Source organism: Sorex fumeus, unplaced genomic scaffold (genome assembly GCF_029834395.1).
Source record: "Sorex fumeus unplaced genomic scaffold, SorFum_2.1 ptg000063l, whole genome shotgun sequence".
Taxonomy (NCBI): Eukaryota; Metazoa; Chordata; class Mammalia; order Eulipotyphla; family Soricidae; genus Sorex; species Sorex fumeus.
In genome coordinates this window covers 5,608,828-5,619,975 of record NW_026606120.1, presented here as the reverse complement: position 1 = coordinate 5,619,975, position 11,148 = coordinate 5,608,828, and the positions used below count along the sequence as shown (strand labels likewise).

The 11,148-nt window shown below is 43.9% G+C and overlaps 1 pseudogene; it reads left to right on the top strand.

Moving 5' to 3' along the window:
• Positions 1-2,098: 2,098 nt before the first annotated feature.
• LOC130036052 (60S ribosomal protein L23a-like) lies at positions 2,099-9,184 on the top strand (annotated as a pseudogene).
• Positions 9,185-11,148: the final 1,964 nt, after the last annotated feature.

Below are 11,148 nucleotides of genomic sequence, written 5' to 3'. Positions count from 1 at the left end.
CTGCAGAGAAAAGAGCAGGAGTTTAGAGCGACGTTATGGCAAGTAGGAAACTGAGAGGCACTGGCACTGGGGATGTAACTCAGTGGTAGAGCACCTGGCTTGCATATGTGAGGCCCTGAGTTTAATCTCTGGCATTGCGATATATATATGTATACACACACACACACATATATGCTAACAAACACTGTAGGGACAGAGAGATACTACAGGGAGAGGCGTTTACCTTGCACATGGCCAACTCACGTTCAATCCCTGGTACCCCATGTGGTCCCTTTTGAGCACAGAGCCAGGACTAAGTCCCAAATAGTTTGGGACTGTCTGGTGCAGCCCAAACCCTAAACAAGCCAAAAGATAACTCTGTAAATAAGGAAACTGAGACAAGTAAAAATACAAACAAACAAACAAAAAACCAAAAAACACAAGTGTTTTGTGTTTCTAGTTTTGACCCAGGGTTATTTATTTATTTATTTGGGTTTGGGGCTATACCCACAAGTATTGAGGGGAGGATTACTCTTGGCTCTGTGCTCAGGATCTCTTCTGATTGTGCTCAGGTTGTGACTATGTGCAGTACAGAGATCTAACCAGGGTTGGTCAAATGCAAGACAAATGCCTTACAACTCTGTACTATCTCTCCAGCCCCCAGGGGAATTTTATTTCTATTTTTTTCCCCCTAGACCCACAAACTCCCCAGGGAAATTTTACAGGGCTATTTTTAATATCAGAATGGATTTATTCATTTAATAAATAATGTCAGGCTCTCTTTGTAGGGACTGGGGATAGAGGCCTTCAGGGACCATCTAATCTGGATGGTGAGCCCCACAGGCTTGAGATGGCTTCCTCAGGAGTGTGCTTTGGTGCAGGCCCAGAGAACACCCAGGGTGCAGGCCAGGTGGATAGCTGGAGACCAGGCTCCAGGTAAAACCAGAATTCCTGGAAAACTACCTCGGTTGTGAGGAAAAATGGCAATCCTTCAGATAATGGCTATTTCTTTTCTTTTAAACAAATTTATTATTTTCCTTTCTATTTTATTTTTTTTTCCCTTTTTGGGTGGCACCCAGCAATGCTCAGGGGTTACTCCTGGCTTTGCACTCAGGAATTATTCCTGGTGGTGCTCATGGGACCATGTGGGATGCCAAGGGATCGATCCCCGGTCGGCCGCGTGCAAGGCAAATGCCCTACCCGCTGTGCTATTGCTCCGGCCCCCAACATTTGGCTATTTCTTACATAAACTAAGGCACAGAGAACTTGCTCAAGAAAGAAGAGGAAAAAAAAAGTCGCACAAAGGGAATTCATGTGAATTCCACCACCAGGGCAGGGGCCCGTGGGAGCAGGTCTGGAAGAGGAAGTACTGTTGTCCCAGTGGGAGGTAGCCTGACTGCAGAGAGCTCTGGGGGCCAGCAGCCAGCCCTCACACCCTGAGCTTCTGACCCATCTCAGGACACCGTGTATAGAAGGAATATTCTGTTCAACTCTTCCATGGAAGTTTTGGGATGAAGGAGAAATTAAAAACCAGGAAATGGAAACTTTTTTTTTTTTTTTTTGGTCACAACCGGCAATGCACGGGGGTTATTCCTGGCTCTGCACTCAGGAATTACTCCTGGTGCTGCTCAGGGGACCATATGGGATGCTAGGAATCGAACCCAGGTCGGCCATGTGCAAGGCAAAAGCCCTACCTGCAGTACTATAGCTCCAGTCCCAAGAAATGGAAACTCTTATCCATGGCCGAGTTTAAGCTGTGGTAGAGTTTGAGGGCAAGCCAAATTTGCTTTTCCTAATTCAACCCTTCACATGGAGAATTGAAGAACATCAGGGTGCCAGTGGGAGTTCAACTATGTGACTGGGTCAAACCTAGACACTGCCAGCCAGAATTCCCTGAATGGGACACTGGCCAGTTCCATAATTGCTTAAGAGTTAAGTAATTCTTCTTATTGATAGTAGGACAGTAAAGCTTATTAATTATTAATTATTATTAGCACTTAAGTGATAATTTTTTTTATAATTCTCATAAATTTCTCATCTTGCCAGGACCTTTCATAGCACATTCTGCCTGAACCATGCATTCTCTTTCTTTGTTTCATAATTGTATTACATAACTGCAATGCATTATGTAGTTCTACAGAAAATTGAAAAGGTCAGGTGAGTGTTGGATGGTGAACTATTTGCAGACAAACAAGCGTCAAATCCCTCTTCATAGGCCCATTAGTGGTAATGTAAAGGTAAAGGTAAAGGCCCTCCCGTTGATCGTCGATTTGCTCAAGCGGGCCCAGTAACGTCTCCACTGGAGACTTTGTTGTTACTGTGTCTGGCATATCGAATACTCTCGGTAGCTTGCCGGGCTCTCCGAGAGGGGCGGAGGAATCGAACTCGGGTCGGCCATGTTGGCCGCTTGTAAGGCGAACGCCCTATTTGCAAACAACCGGTTGAAATTGCTGGAGAGAGCTGCTCTCCTGTAAGGGAAAGAAACAGATAATTAGCGTTCAGTAAGAAGTCACCCAAATCTAAGTTTTGTAAAAAAAAACTTTTTTATTTTGGTTTCTCTTGGGGCCACACCCAGTGATGCTCAGGAGTTCCTCCTGGCTCTGTGCTCAGGAAGTACTCCTGGTGGTGCTTGGGGGACCATATGGGGTGCTGTGGATGGAACCTGGGTTGGCTGTATTATCTGCTGTATTATTACTCTGGCCCTGTCATCTCTTTATTAGTTAATTTCAGTGAAAACATTATTAAACATTAAAAAATCTCTAAAATTTTATTTTATTTTATTTATTTTTGCTTTTTGGGTCACACTCAGGAATGCACAGGGGTTACCCCTGGCTCTGCATTCAGGAATTACTCCTGGTATTGCTCGGGGGACCGTATGGGATGCTGGGAATCGAACTCGGTTGGTCGTGTGCAAGGCAAATGCCCCATACCCTCTGTGCTATCACTCCAGCCCCTAAAATTTCATTTAAAAAATTATTTTGGGGGAGCTGGAGAATTAGCACAGCGGGTATGGAGTTTGCCTTGCACGCGGCCGACCTGGGTTCGATTCCCAGCATCCCATATGGTCCCCTGAGCACCGCCAGGAGTAACTCCTGAGTGCAGAGCCAGGAGTAACCCCTGTGCATCGCCAGGTATGACCCAAAAAGCAAAAAAAAAAAAATATTTTTTTTGCTTCTGTTTTGTACTTCCAATGCTCAGGAATTACTCCTGACAGTGCTCAGGGGACCATACAGGATGCCTGGGAGTGGAACCTGGGTTTGCTGCATTCAAAGGAAGCACCCTACCTGTTGTACTTCCTCTCCAGCCCCTAAAAATTCTTATTTGTCAAAGGAGTATTGCATTAGACTCCAAAGTCCTTTTTTAAAAAAATAATTTTATTTTTTATTAAATTGTTCAGTTATTTATTACATTCAATATTCCAACACCAATCTCATCACCATTACACCTTCCCACCACCATTATTTCTTATTTTCCCAACCACCGCCCAAGCCTGCCCCAAGAACAGGTCCGAAATGATTTATTTTGTATTGCTTGTTATGACTAATTCACTAAAAATGATCGAAAGATGTTTCCTTTAAAAAAAAAAGTATGTGAAGGGGGCTGGAGCAATAGTACAGCTGGTAGGGCGCATTTGCCTTGCACACAGCCAACCAGGTTCGATTCCCTGAACCAGGGTCAGTTTACCTTGTATGCACGCAACTGACCTGGTTCGATTCCCAGCATCCCATATGGTCCCCCGAGCATCGCCAGGAGTGATTCCTGAGTGCAGAGCCAGGAGTCAGCCCTGAGCATCACTGGGTGAGATCCAAAAAGCCAAAAAAAAAAAAAAAGTGCGTGAAGATTGTATCTCACCCTAGAGCCATCAAGCTCTTGTATAAGAGATTACTAACATGTTGTTACAGGTTAAGCCCTGTGTGCTAATATTTTCTTAATCAAGATTGGTTGCCTTTTACTTTACATCCCATCCAATGTGGTGTACTACTCCTGTGTGTATCAGTGATACAGAGTATGAGATATTGCGAGGCCACGCTCCAGGACATCTAAAAATTTTTTCTTTTTTATGTAGGAATACTGCTATTTATTCAGCCACTGATTAGCTGATTGAATTGGGCATGAACTCCACCTTACTTTTTTTCAATTTTTATAATTTTATTTATTGGATCACCATGAGAGCAGTTACAAAGCTTTCGAGTCTAAGTCTCGGTCATCCAATGAAACACCTGTACCTTCACCAGTGCCCATTCTCCACCACCAAAAACCCCAGTATACCCCCATCCCACACCTTCCCCAAACCTGTGGGGCAGATGATTTCCACATTACTCTCTCCCTACTTTGATCACATTCAATATTTTGACACCAGACCCACCATTATTATTTGAGATTTTACCCCAACACTCAGATCTGCCGAAAAGGCAACAGTAGACAATTTGTGTTCTAGTGCTGGTTATGAATAACATATGATGTCGCATGACTGCAGTAGGGCCATGTGATTTTGAAATTCCGAAATTTTAACATTTAAATCTGGAGGGATTTCTGCCAAAAGCCACTGGGTTTCGAGATTTGCTCCTGAGTCTCTGGATCATGGCCGTTGAACAGCTTGATCAGGAGCCAGAGAGGTCGTTTGTGGGCAATGACTTGGGGTCTCGTTGGGACGAGGAGACAAGGACCGGCTCCACCCCCATCCTGTGAGGCCCAACAAGTTTCATTGCTGCGGGCCCAGTCCTGACTGTCCAATGGCCTCTGGAGGATGATGGCCAGGACATCTAAAATTTTGATGGGGTGATATAGCTTGTGTTAAATTTTTAACTGGATGGTTACTTTGGAATTTGGAAGCATCTTTGCAGCTTGCTGACCTCTTTTGAGATTTATTTATGAGTTTCTGGATCGTGGCTGGTGAATGAACTTATTTGATGCCAGAGGCAGTTCGTGGGCATAACTGCCAGGCTCCCGGAAGAACAAGAGCATGGTGGGAGGTTGCCCATCCCCACGGGAACCTGAACATATAAAACACTCGCATACCTGAGTTTTTTTTTTTTTAACAGATTCACTCAGGGGTGAGGCCTGTCTGAATCTGTGAAGTCTGGTCATGAGCATGGGAGTAATTGGGTTCTAGAGGTTTCTGGCTGCCAGGGCTCTGTTTGGGCAGGTGGACGGACTCACCCGTCTCCTCCAGGGTGCCCTGGATATGAGATTCAGCCTGGCGTGGGGTATGGAGGCATCTCTGCAGCTTGCTGATCTCTTTGAGAATTTATTTTTATCACAAGTCCTTTTGTATTATTTAATTATTTAGCCACATACATGTAATTTTCTGTCAGTTTTTGTTGTTTAGTTTTGGTTTGGGGACTGCACCCATAACTGCTCAGGGGTTACTCCTGGCTTTGTACTCAGAGATCACTCCTGGAAGTGCTTGGAAGATCATATGGAATGCTGGAGATCCAACCATGGTCAGCCATGTGCAAGGCAAATGCCCTATCCCCTCTGGCCTTGATAAAGTAATTAAATAAAAACAAAACAAAAAAACCCGAGGTGCTGGAGATATTATTCAGTGGGTAGGACACCTAGTGCACGCTTTGCATGTTGGAGGCAAGGGTTCAATTCCTGGTACTACCTGGAGAGAGCTACTTGGTCTTCCAAACACCATCAGGAGTGACCCTTGAACACAAAGTCAGTATTAACCCCCGAGCATCACTGGGTATGATCCCAAAACCAAAAAGAAAAAAAGAAAAACAGTACAGTAGGGCTAGAGTGATCATAGAACAGATAGGGCACTTGCCTTGCACGTGGCTGACCTGGGCTCAATACCTGGAACCCTGTATGGTCCCATTTGAACCCTACCAGGATGCCAGCCAGGATACCGGGAATGATTCCTGAGCTCCAAACCAGGAATAAGCCCTGATTACAACCAGATGTGCCCCCCAAACCAAACCAAACTGAATCAAGCAAAAGAAAAATACCCATATCACAATATATCATCAGCCAACTTAAATACATATTATATACCACACCCACACACCCACACTCACACCCACATCCACCCCCCCCCCACTCACATCCCCCCCCACCCCTACATGTACACATGAGCACACGTACATTTCTGGCAGTACCAGGGACCACACTGTGCATGTTAGGCGAGTAATCTACTATTGGATATTAACCCTAAGTGCTTTAGGCTTCATCAGTGAATTGCCCCTTTTTCTCCCTCCAGAGAAACCTACAGTGTTCTCACCCTAATCCCCTGAGTTTTTCTTTAACCTTTCCTTTGTGCTTTACAATTCCCCGAATCAGGCTTGGTTACTTAGGTAACTCTGGATTTTGTTTTTGTAGGAAATTCCTTGCTTTTCTATTTCCCCTGTAGCCTTTTCATATTTTACTATAGAACAGTGTTCTTCACTTAGACAAAGAAAGATCGTTAATGCTGTGTTCCTAATATTCGGGAGTTGATTGACTCTGAAATATATCTACTCCTGGGCATCCTCTATAATTACTTGACTCAGGCTTTGGTTACCATAGTTCCCTAACCCCTAAAAAGGGAAGTCCTACTGTGGGACTGGGATGGACCCAGGGCAAGCCGTGAAGCTACCCCAGGACCAAAATGGGACAGTCTAGAAAGCATAAAAGCACAGTCTTGATGCAAGCTGTTTTGACCTAAGAGACAATCTGGACCCCCATGGGGAAAGACAAGTTCAACCAGCTGAGAACTTAGTCTGGGATTTACAGTAAAGCCTTGCTTGCCCTCAGAGCCCAGAAAACTACGTTTTAGAATCCCACTGTGTTTATTCAAATAACTGCAAGTATTAATAAGAAGTAAATTTAATTGTTTAATATGTACGATGAAAGGGAAAGAGAAAAGCAGTATAGATGTCCCTTGGAGACAGAGTGTCTCCTACAGTTAATCCCCCTGAGATAATTGCCTCCGACAAAACGCTTTACCTCTGTGAATGATCAATCACACCTATGTTCAGTCCTATAGCTAAACCCCCTTCAGACATTCTATAAGTATGCTAACAGCTCTTCATTAAATGGGCCATTTTTACCATTCATGAGTTCCCTGTCTCTTTGTCTCTCTGCTGGGGAGGCAGCTCTCAGCCACTGAACACATAGATAATATATAGCAGGTAGGGCGTTTGCCTTGCACATGGACGACCCGGGTTTGATTCCTCCGCCCCTCTCAGAGAGCCTGGAAAGCTACTGAGAGTATCCTGTCTGCATGGCAACGCCTGGCAGGCTACCCGTGATGTATTCGATATGCCAAAAACAGTAACAAGAAGTCTCACAATGGAGACATTACTGGTGCACACAAAACCATATAGGATGCTAGGGATAAAACCCTGATTGGCTGCATGCAAGGCAAGCACCCTTCTGTACTAATACTCAGGCCCAAATAATTATAAAAATTGTAATTAAAAAATTGTAATTAAAAATTGCTTTGCTCAAGCGGTTGAGCAAATTGATGAACAACGGGAGGACAGTGCTACAGTGCATAGATAATATATATCCTGAAATGTCTAACTGTGCAGCTTGGCAGTGTTCAGTACAGTCTCACAGTTGCACAACTGATCTCTGAATATTTCATCTTGCAGAACTGAAACTTTTCCCATCAAATGCTCCCCTCCCTCTCAGCCACCCCTTCACTATTCTCCGGCTCTGAATTGACAACCTCACATAATGAAATCTTACAGTCATATTTTGTTTGTTTTGCTTTATTCCTTTGTAGCTGACTTATTTAATGTAGTTTAGTATCTTCAAATTTAATCTGTTGTGGAGGATGGGTTAGAATTTTCTTTTTAAGGCTTGAGAGACACTACAAGGCATTTGCTTTGCATGTGGCTGACCCTGATTCCAGCCCTGGTTTTTATGGTCTCCCAAACACAGAACAGGGAGTAGCCCCTGAGCACTACTCATATCCCCCTCCAAGAAAAGCAATTTTTTAATTACAATTTTTATAATTATTTGGGCCAGAGAGATAGTACAGTAGGGTGCTTGCCTTGCATGTAGCCAATTAGGGTTTTATCCCTAGCATCCTATATGGTTTTCTGTGCACCTCCAGGAGTGATTCCTAAGTGCAAAACCAGGAGTAATCCCTTAGTATTTCTGGGTGTGGCCCAACCCCCCAATTTTATTATTATTATTATTATTTTGCTTTTTGGGTCACATCCAGCAATGCTCAGGGGTTACTCCTGGCTTTGCACTCAGAAATTATTCCAGGCGGTGCTCAGGGGACCATATGGGGTGCCGGGGATCGAACCCAGGTTGGTCGCATGCAAGGCAAATGCCCTCTCTGCTGCACTATCGCTGAAGCCCCAACCCCCCAATTTTTAAAAAGCTTTATTCATTTATTTATTTGTTTATTTTTTGGTGACACACTTGTCAGTGTTCTGGGCTTACTCCTGGCTCTGTACTCATGGATCACTCCTGGTGGGGTTGGGGGTCAACATGGGATGCTGGGGATTGAACCCAGGTTGGCTGTGTGCAAGGCAAACACCTTATCTGTTGTACTATCACTATAGCCCCCAAGTTTTAAATTTTAATTAGATTTTAGGTCCCATAACATAAAAAAATAATAATTAAATTTTTTATTTTTTTTTTTAGGGGCGAGGGTTGGGGGAAAGAAGAAAAAGTTGATTAGCTAATATGGTTACAATAGTGTTAAAATTTATGGTATTGGAGCTTTTTACGAAGATGGAGCCGAAGGCCAAGAAGGAAGGAAGCCCTTGCCCCTCCGAAAGTTGAAGCCAAAGCCAAAAGTTTGAAGGCCAAGAAAGCAGTGCTGAAAGGCGTCCACAGCCAGAAAAAGAAAAGGAAAAAGATTTGCACATCACCCACCTTCAGAAGACCCAAAACGCTGCGGCTGAGAAGGCAACCCAAATACCCTCAAAAGAGCGCCCCCAGGATAAACAAGCTTGACCATTATGCCATCATCAAGTTTCCTCTGACTACTGAGTCAGCTATGAAGAAAATAGAAGATAACAACACACTTGTGTTCATTGTGGATGTCAAGGCCAACAAGCACCAGATTAAATAGGCTGTGAAGAAGCTCTATGACATTGATGTAGCCAAGGTCAGCACCCTGATTAGGCCTGATGGAGAGAAAAAGGCCTATGTTCGGCTGGCTCCTGATTATGATGCCTTGGATGTTGCCAACAAAGTTGGGATCATCTAAACAGTCCAGCTGGCTAATCCTAAATACAATTTCTTTTCCACCATAAAAAAAAATTATGGTATTGGAGTCAGAGAGAGTATTAGACTTATAGTAAGTACTGGGTTAAGGTGTCTGCTTTGCACATGACATGTTTGATCAACAGCACCCCATAGGGACCCAGGATACCTCCAGGAGAGAGCACCACCAAGTGTGGCCCCAAAACAAAATGAAAAGTACCTGAAACAAAGTATTTATGTACAAAGCTACTGCACCCCATCACCACCAGACTGCCCTTGACCCTCCACCTCTGCCCCTGTGTCACCTCTGGTCATATCTCTATGCCGCCCCACTACTGTTTGTTGATCAGTTTCGTATATTAAGGCCAAGGGTTTGTAATTGTTCAATACTGTCCATGCTCTTGATTTGCCTCTTCATATTTCACAGATAATTGAATTCATCTGGTATTTGTTCTCCCTCTGACTTACCTCGCCTGACACAATACCCACAAGTTCCATCTGTTAGGGTCCGTGGTCCAAACACAAGACACCAGGGAGGAGTCCAAAGATTTTATTAAAGAACCCCACCCTGGCCATGGGGTAAGGTTTAAATGGCCCAAAACCACATCCTTGGCTGACTACATTGTTCTTTCTCCCTAACTGACCTGTAAGCTGATTGGTTAGTGCCACCTGTGGATGCCCTTTTGTTCTGTTTTTTTTTTTTTTCCATGCCTGGCCGACCACTATGTTCCTTCTTTTTACTGATTAGCTGGTACTATCTGCAGGTATTGGTGATTTTTGTTGGTTCTGTTCCCTTTCCCAAGATGTGGTCTCGGGTTCATGCTCAGTTCAGCTGTCAGTTACATAATCATACAGAATAGCAAGATGGCTACTAACAACTAAAATGGCTTCACTTTGGTTCACGCTGAAAATAGCTGTACTTTGGTTCTAACACACCCATGTTGTAGCAAACTGCTAAATTTCAGCTTTTCCTTTTTTTAAAAAAAAAATTTATTTATTTATTTATTTATTGAATCATTGTGGGAAAAGTTACAAAGTTTTCAGGTTTAAGTCTCGGTCATGCAATCATCAAACACATTTCCCTTCACCAGTAGTTATTTTTCACCACCAAGAACCCCAATATACCCCCCTCCCAACCCTCCCAATACCTGTGAGGCAGATGAATTCTAGTTAACACTCTATTTACTTTGATTAGATTCATTGTTTCAACAAAAAATGCACCATTATTATTTAGAGTTTACGCCCCAAAATCAGACCTGCTGAAAAGGCATTGTGAAATAATTGTTTTCTACAGCTGGTTACAAGAACCAAATGATGTCGGGCGGCCACAGTAGCTGCGCGATTTTGGATTTCTGATATTTTACTTATTAAGCCTGGAAGTGTTTCAGCCTAGAGTCAGATAATTATGAGATTGGTTTCTGTGGCTCTGGAGCCATGGCCATGTCGGAAAGCTGCTCGTGGGGGGGCAACCTGTGACCTCGGTAGGGCGTGAAGGAAAGGACGAGCTGGGAACGCCCCCCTTCCCATGAGGTTTTAGTTGCCCCGTCACCACCGGCTCATACCTGGCTTTGCAAAAGGCTCTGAGGCGGCCACCATCTTGCTGTCCAGGGGGCTCATCTTTTCTTAAAGATGAATAATATTCCACTGTGTACATACAGCAAATCTCATTTGGTTTTGGGCCACACCCAGAAGTCCTCACAGCTTACTCCTTGTTCTTCACTCGGGGATCACTCTTGGCTCAGGGGAGCATAGAGGATGCGGGGGATCAAACCTGGGTCGGCCACGTGCTAGGCAAACTCCATTCCCATTGTACTATTGCTCCAGTCCCACGTTTTGAAAATCGATTCATTTGTTGTTGAATATTTGGACTGTTTCCATATTCTGGCTTTTGTACTAGATACTGCAGTGAACATAGGTATGGATATATCCTTTTGAATCAATGTTTTTGTGTCTTGGGTGTAGATGCAAAAAGTAGAATTGTTGGCCCAAATGGAAGTTACAGTCTTGCTACTT